Genomic DNA, 8,477 nt, shown 5'->3' with positions numbered 1-8,477 from the left:
GCTTTTGTTTAATAAGAAGTAATACCTAATGAAAGATCTCTCTAAATTGTCAACACACATGTGGAATTTACAGAAATTTAAAAAAAAATTAAAATCATGATTATATACGGTTATCCTACATTTATATGTTTAGTAAATTACATTTCCAGCTAACTAGGAAAATACAATCCATAATACCAGGCAGTAAAGCACACCTTGTAAAACTATAAATCCATTTAAATTGTATATAGAATGGAAAGTAATTATATTTTTTAAAAGCCTCATTATCCTCTGCTGACATTTACTCATTTTATACAGCTTTTAAAAGGCACAGCTATATTAGCAATGATAAAGCTTTAAAAAAAATATTAGAACTTTACCCAGTTTTCTGTAATAAACCATTTATTTATCAGAGTTTCTGACCTAAGTAGCCCCCTTTTTTATCCATTGAACACTCCTGAAGCCCCTACTCAGACTCCAGTATCTGACAGTAAAGTTTGTTGAACATTATTACCAGAGTGCTCATTAACTCAAGTATTTATGAAACTATCAAATGTGAGCTTCTTGTACAGGTGGTTGATCACTGAAAACAGAGGAACCAAATTAAATATATTTAGTGTATCTTGTGTAAGGGAATGAGAAGGATTTTGTCTGGGTTCCTTGGCTCTAAGGATTATTGACATTAAATAGTTTGTGTGTGTATACATACATACACTTACGTATATATTTTAAAGTAGGAGCCCTTGAGTATCACACTTGAGGAATGCAGACAGAAAGACAAGTGATAATGCCATACAGAGCTGTTTTCCAGTATTCTCCCCATTTCTCCCATTTTCAGTTGCCAGTAATGAGAAGCTAGCAATAAAGCAGGACAAACTGTTAATAGGTATTGTTTTGCAAACACTTATGGATATTTGTGGCACAACTTGCAGCAAGGATGTATATATGCTCACATTTTATCCTCCACTTTGTGTTGCAACAAGGACAACATCTGTTTGCAACTTTTATTATCAACATAAACAACACCATAGTGAAGCACTGCTATGAACACTGGACTGTACAGCCCTTTTCAGCTTTTACTAATGTATCCTGTGTACCTTGAATTTGGAAACAAGTGCTTTTAAGGCTTCCACAGTCAAACTCTGAATGGATTCTCATAAAAATCTGCACACTCAGAATGCCTCCAAAAAGCTTTATTCAAGCTGCCCAAAGCTAAAAGGCACTATTACTTCCTAGGTACCTATATAGTGCCCATTACCTGTACTGGAAGTGCTGTTATCTCCATTTTACAAATGAAAACTGGGGGACAAAGATGCTAGGACTTCTTCATAGTCCCACAGAAAGTCTGTAACATGGCTAGAAAGTTACATGGCTAGAACTTAGTTTTCCTAAATTTCAGGCTAGTGCCCTAAACACTGGCCCATCCTTTCACCCAGGTACAATTGCTTTTCACAACAACAAAAATCAAACCAGCATTTCTTTACCTGCTGATACTAATAGTTTCCTGCTATTTTCAGGCAACTGCTGCCTTCTCCTACTTGGGCCATCCCCTGAGACCTTGGGTTGTGCTGCCTGTGGCAAAATGCCTCTCCATGGGATCACTCTTCATCCAGCCCTAACACACTACTTGGTCCCAATCACTGGTCATCCAAACACCCTGCACCCTAGGACCAATTGCAGGTCAGAGGGACCCTGGGTGAAGGAGGACCAACCAGAAGGTCTAAATGCTGAGCCTGAACAGGCCTTAGACAGCAGCATCAAACTCTAAAGGGAATCTGGGGACTCTGCACTTCCTCAAGCCCCAAGATCTATACTAGGGCATGGGCTACAGGAGGCCCCTGAAGTCTAAGACCAGACCCTTGCAGTAAGGGCCAGGGGGTGTTAAGGTCCTACAAGACAGCCACTGGGATTCCGTACAAGCAGCCCAGGGCACTATAATGCACCACTTAGAGGATCCCAAACTGGAGAGAAGCTTTGAATTGATGCTAGTGTGGTGAGTCGGCATCGGTCATTCCTCATGGTGTATTGCTTGATTTTGGAGCCTTTGGGCTCATGCCTGGGCTTCAAGGGCTAAGCTGTTTAATAGGCGACAGCAAAAGCTCAAAGGGAATCAGGCCATAACTGGGCCAAGGACAGCCAAGAAGAAGGCTGTTACCATGGTGACTATAGAAAATACAGGCCCCCAGTGATGGATCTAAAAATCCTCAACAGCAGAGCAGGCAGAAGAACATGTTAGAATCTCAATGGCTGTGAAGACAGATGAAGGCTGCATCAGAATGAGATTCCCCATTAGTCCTGGTCTCCTTGTCACTGGATTAAGGTCCTGTTCTGTCAAGAGCTGTGTGGAAGCTGATGTTCAGCAGCTTCTCCATGATAAAAGAAGTCACAAACAGGCATCTTCCATGAAAACAGCTTTTCCAGAACATTCCACAAGCCCTTTGGCTACCAGCTAATGGTGAGAGAGGCAGGGTTGTGAGGTCTGGAAGCTCCTAATCATGAACTGGCATGAAGGTGACAGTTACAAAAAGGTCATCTAGCACTTGGATGAGACAGGAGTGCGGTTTGATAGCTGTGACCATGACTAAGCAGCCCTCTTCAGGATCCGCTCTGCTCATCCCACATGGGAAGGGGGCTAGGAAAGGTGCCCTAAACATAGCCCATCTAATACAGTATTTTGCATTTCTTTCTGACTGCATAGCTGCATCCAGTAGGATCATCTTTACTGTGGTTGAAAATACTAGCGAAGACACATCATCATTTTTGGGACCTGGAACATCAGAACACTTATAGACAAACCTAACAGTGAACGCCTGGAGCACTGCACTGCAATCATGGCCTGAGGACTCAGGTGACACAACATCAGTGTAGCTGTCCTGAGCAAGACTGGGAGAGCAGGAGATAGGCAGCTCAAAGAACAGGAGGTGACTACCCCTGAATGAGCACCTCATAGAGCACCTCATGACTTTCAGTCTTAAACTGGCAGGGAGCCAATATGCCACTATCATCATAGCATATGCCCCACTCTTGGGGCTGCCGGTGAAGCCAAGGAGAAATTCTATGCCAACCTTGACCAAATCCTTTCTGACGTTCCAGAGGGAGGCAGACTTATTCTTCTCAGTGATTTCAACACCAGAGTTGGAAGAGACCATAATGTCTGGAACAGAACCATCAGCAAGGAAGAAGTAGGAAAGGTCAACTCCAATGGCATCCTCCTCTTGATCAAATGCATCATCACCAACACTCCGTTCCACCAGAAAAATAGACATCATGACAACACCCATAATCTAAGCATTGCACCTGATTGACTATGTCATCATCTCTGCCTGGGATCGCAAAGATGTCTGCATCACTCAAGCTATGCTAGGAGCTGATGATTGCTGGACTGATCACGGACTCATCGACTCAAGTATGTCACTCAAACTGGCTCTCAAATGATGGCTGCAGCAGAAGCAATGCCAATGGAAGATCAGTGTTGAAGGACTCAAGGATCCAAGCAAGCAAGACCTCTTCCACCAGTGCCTCAACAAAAAAATGGTGAATTCCAATCAACAACAATAGGCAAATGTCACCAGTGTGTGAGGTGCCCTCAAGACCACTGTTATCAAAGCCTATAAATAGACACTTGGATTCTCTACCAGGAAACATCAAGACTGGTTTGATGAGAATGACCTGGAGATCCAAGAGTTGATTAATCTCAAGTGCGTGGCATTTTGTGCTTGGCAAAATGACACCAACTCCAAGCAAAAGAAATTGAATCTCCAACTAGCCAAGGCAGAGGTGCAAAGGTGGACCCATGATATTAAAAACAAATGATGAGAAGACATGGCTAAAGAGATTCAACATCTCACCTACATGCAGAATATGTGTAGTTTGTACAGTGCCACCACAGCCATCGATAGTCCAAGCACTCAGGGACCAACTTCCTTGAGATATAAGAATGGTGGAGACATGATCAAGGAAAGGGGAGCCATCAACGTCCATTGGAAGGAGCATGTTGAAGACCTTCTGAACCAAGACTTTGCTGTTGATGAAAGTGTTCTCAACTCCATCCCACAACACCCAGTCAGAAATGATCTCAGAATCCCTCCAATCTTTGATGATGTGAGGAAAGCCATCAAGCAGATGAAGAACAACAGGGTATCTGAAGTGGATGGAATCCCTGCTGAAATCTTCAAACAGGGAGTTCATATCATAGCTTCATGTCCTCATCTTAAGGATCTGGAATGATGAGGAAATCCCATATGACCTCAGGGATACTTCAATCTTCAAGAAAGGAGACAATTCTGACTGTGGAAACTACAGAGGGATGGCCTTACTGTCTACCACAAGAATGATCATTATGAGAACCCTTCTAAACCAACTCCTTCCACTTGCTGAAGAGCTCCTCCTGGAATCTTAGTGTGGGTTTAGGGCATCACGAGGCACAACTGACATGATCTTAACAGCTTGCTGGCTGCAGGAGAAATGCTGGGAACAACATAAGCCTCTGCATCACCTTCTTTGATCTCATGGGAATTTTCTACACTGTCAGTTGAGAAGTGTTGTGGAGGATCCTTCTGAAGTATGGATACACACCAAAATTTGTCATGATTCTCTGCCTGCTCCAAGATGCAAACACTGTTTTTCAGTGATGGATCTATCACAGATCCCTTTGAGGTTAAAACAGGAGTTAAGCAAGGCTGCATCATCAGTCCAACATTCTTCTCAATATTCCTTACCACAATGCTACATCTGATCACCAACAAGCTTCCAGCCAGAGTGGAGCTAAACTACCAAATGGATGGTAAGCTGTTTAACCTCAGCCAACTCAGATCCAAAACCAAGACAACCTCGACCTCAATCATTGAGCTCCAGTATGCTAATGACGCTGTAGTGTGTGCTCACTCAGAAGCAGACCTTCAGGCAATCGTCTTTACCGAGGCATACAAGAAAATGAGACTGATACTTAACATTCAGAAAACTAAGGTCCTCCACCAACAAACTGCTAATGAACAGTTCCCAGCTGTGGTAATCCAGATCCATGGCGAGACTCTGGAGAATGTTGAGTATTTCCCGTACCTCAGAAGCTATCTTTTGCAGAAGCCTGACATTGACGAAGAAATCCAACATTGCCTCAAATGTGCAAGTGCAGCCTTTGAACACCTGAAGAAATGGGTTTTCAAAGATCACAACATCAGATCTGAAACCAAACTCATGGTTTATCAAGAACTTGTCATACTCACCTTGGTGTATGAAGCTGAAACATGGACAACATACAGGAGACATCTCATAATAAGGCATGTTTAGTTTCATTAGAATTTGCTTTCTATTGTGTCTCCCCCCATTAGCATTTGGAAGGATTTGAAGTAGTCCTAGAGGCTCTGGGCCATGTGTTCTCCATACTGGGCACATCTACACATGTAATTAATTTGAAGGAATAAACTCTGGTGCTTATTGTGCCATAGTTTATTGTTCCTGTACACGCCATTTGAATGTGTGCTTGGGACTGTGGCACCTCGAGCTGGGTCAGAGCAGTCTCTGCTGGCAGGGAGCCTGAGGGATCAGCCTGCCAGCCCAGGGCTGCTCTGACCTGGCTCAATGTGCTGTGGAGGAGCTGGCTGGGGTGTAAGGGTGCTCCAGTGCAGGGCTAGCTGGTAGGCAGACCCTGCATGGAAGCAGCCTCAGTGCCCCAGGCAGTCAGGTCAGCATCTACACGTGCACTTCTATGGAGTAAAAAACTCTACAGCAGGATAGTACTTGCATTTACAAGTACTACTCTGCTGCAGAGTTTATTAGTTTACTCCAGACTAACAGCCTTGCCCATGTAGACACCAAGATGTTTACTGTGGAACTAATTAGTCTATTCCTCAGCAAACATTTTGTGTAGATGCGCCCACTGTTTGCATGTGGAGTGATGTTGGGAGTGCCCTTTTGAGCAGCTCTTCACTTGACAGTGCCAAGTGCAGTGCAAAGAAGCCCAAACATATGGAGTAAACTTCACTCAGGAGAGTTGCATGCTGCTCTAGAACCATACGTAGGGGATCACTTGTCTGAAAAAAATGAACCATTTGGGTTTAATGCAAAATGTTTGCTTGAAAAGTAAAAATGGAATATTGTAATGTATTCAACTTTGTTTCCCATCAACAATTTCGTGTTGTAGTTAATGACCTTTTTGGATCTGTGCCTGGAGAAAGATATTATCCTTGGATCTGGGTAATGAGTTTGTAAATGATCCAGAACAAATGGTGAAGTTATTTACTAATCATTTTGTAAAGCCTACGGACAAGTTTTTCCTTAGTCTGAATGATGCAGTCTCTTCCATTTATCATCAAAATTTGAAAGTATTTAATTAGTTTGACTTTTCTTTTAGTTTATTTTAATTTCCTTCTTTTTTTTTTTTTGTTCTCTAGATAATTGAAGCAGGACCTGGAAGCCTTGAACTATATAGTTGTACCTAACTGTCCCAAACTCGATTTTCTATGTCATTCCTTCTGAATATTAATATTAGTCCTGCTCCAAGTCACATTCTATCAGCAGCTTCTCTGGCTTGGATTACTGTGAATTCTTCTGTCTGGTACTATACTTTTAGAAATAGCAACATTTTTTATTCCAAAAGCATTAGATCTAAAGCAGATTGGGAGATCACATTAGCCAGAATTAAATAAAAACAACACGCCAGAATGACACCTTTTATGATTAGTTGCAGATGACATCTGAGAACCACTGATTCATATGTTTAATATCTGATGGAACACTTCATAATATTTTTCATATTTGGAATAAAGAATTTGGGGGCTTTTTTCCCTGGCAAATTATAAACCAACATCTTTGCATATTATTTCACCAAAATGATTAGAAATGTTATTTCAACTTTATTGACTATGTTGATGAACAAAACATTTTAGTTCCTCTGCACTCAGAGTTTAAGGCAAAAAAAAAATCAGTTACTATATTGTTTAAATTAAAAATGAATTAAAATCAGGCCCAATTAATTACTGCCATATTTTCAAACATTCATAAAGCCATTCCACAGATAGTTTTTCATATGTTAATAACAAAATTGCTTTGGTTATAATCCACTTTTTTCAACAAAAAGCATGGAATAAAATAATTCATACTTTCCCCATGGTGTATGTTATTCTGTTGGAGTTGGGACAAAATATAAACACTTTATTTGATAGCAGCAGTGAATAATATTTGGAAACAACCCCAGCTATAGTGTGATTTGTGTCAGGGAAAAGAAAAGAAATGAATAGCATTGCAGAGAACCCACAACATTCAAAGCATTTTGAGGTAATAAGCATCATCAATTACCATTTACAATAGGAGTTGGAAAGGCTGCCACCATCTAAGTTATATTCATCTCTTTGCAGGAAAGTGCACTGTAAGCAAAAAGAAGTATTGCTTACAGGGTAGTTAAAGATGCCAGATAGTGTTCCATATGCAGTAGGCAGAGCATTAGCAATGTTCTGTACACTCCAGTCCGATTTTGTTACTTCTTTTGTAGGCTAGGACATTTAAAAGGTGTCTCATGAACTTATCTAACACTAGAGGGAGTTGAAGCTGATGTGATTTACATTTTCTTCTGATCTCCACGATCTGTAGTTTACTTCAATTTATTAATCCTCTAGCAAGAAAGGCAACTGAACAGGCAGTGTATCCTGCCTAGTCAGGATTTTAAATTAACTTCTTATAACCTGTTGTGGCTCCTTAGCCTCTTACACCCACTGAGAGTCCTTTACACATCAGTAAGTGGGTGTAAGTAGGTCAAAGGAAGTATAAAGTTACAACATACCATCTCTGAATTTGGCCCAGAAAGTACAAAAAGAACTTTGAAAATAATGAAACCTTGTGATTCAGATAAGAAAGTATTTTGCTTAGTATATAGAACACATCTGTAATTTATGTAAATACTGTTTATGGAAACTATTGAACTTTGAAGTTTTGCTAGTTGGTGTATAATGATAATAACTTGTAGTCACTTTAATAAGTATTTTTGGTCTTATTTACTAGATTTAGGTTGGTATTGCTTTTTAGTCTAAACATACTTCAAAAGGAACAGACAGACTAAAAGATAGGTGGAGATAAATTGCCTCTTGTATGTTACTTCTGAGCACATGTTATCAGCAATTCCCTCTGATGTAGCATTTCTGTGCTCTTTCATATTGTGCTATGTATTCACAGTACTATTGAATTCATTGAAAATATTAATTAAAAGCTTCAGAAGAGCTCGTGTCTTGTTTCTAGTTACACATGTATGTACACACTATAAATATATATACACCAGTGTATATATTTACACATACACACTGCATAAAAAAATATTTTCAAGAACACTGTTTATGTTGCAAAACCAGCACTCATAAGTTAGAAAATGCTAGGATTGAGGTTGCCTATGTAACCTTAATTTAGCTTACTTGTATGCATGCAGGAAAGCCAAGGCTGCAACTGAACTCCAACTAGCTTCGAGCATCAAGGACAATAAAAAGTCCTTTTTCAGATATGTGGGGAGCTGAAGG

This window comes from Crocodylus porosus, unplaced genomic scaffold (assembly GCF_001723895.1).
Source record: "Crocodylus porosus isolate Cpor-Errol unplaced genomic scaffold, CroPor_comp1, whole genome shotgun sequence".
NCBI lineage: Eukaryota > Metazoa > Chordata > Crocodylia > Crocodylidae > Crocodylus > Crocodylus porosus.
This window is presented reverse-complemented; position numbering follows the sequence as displayed.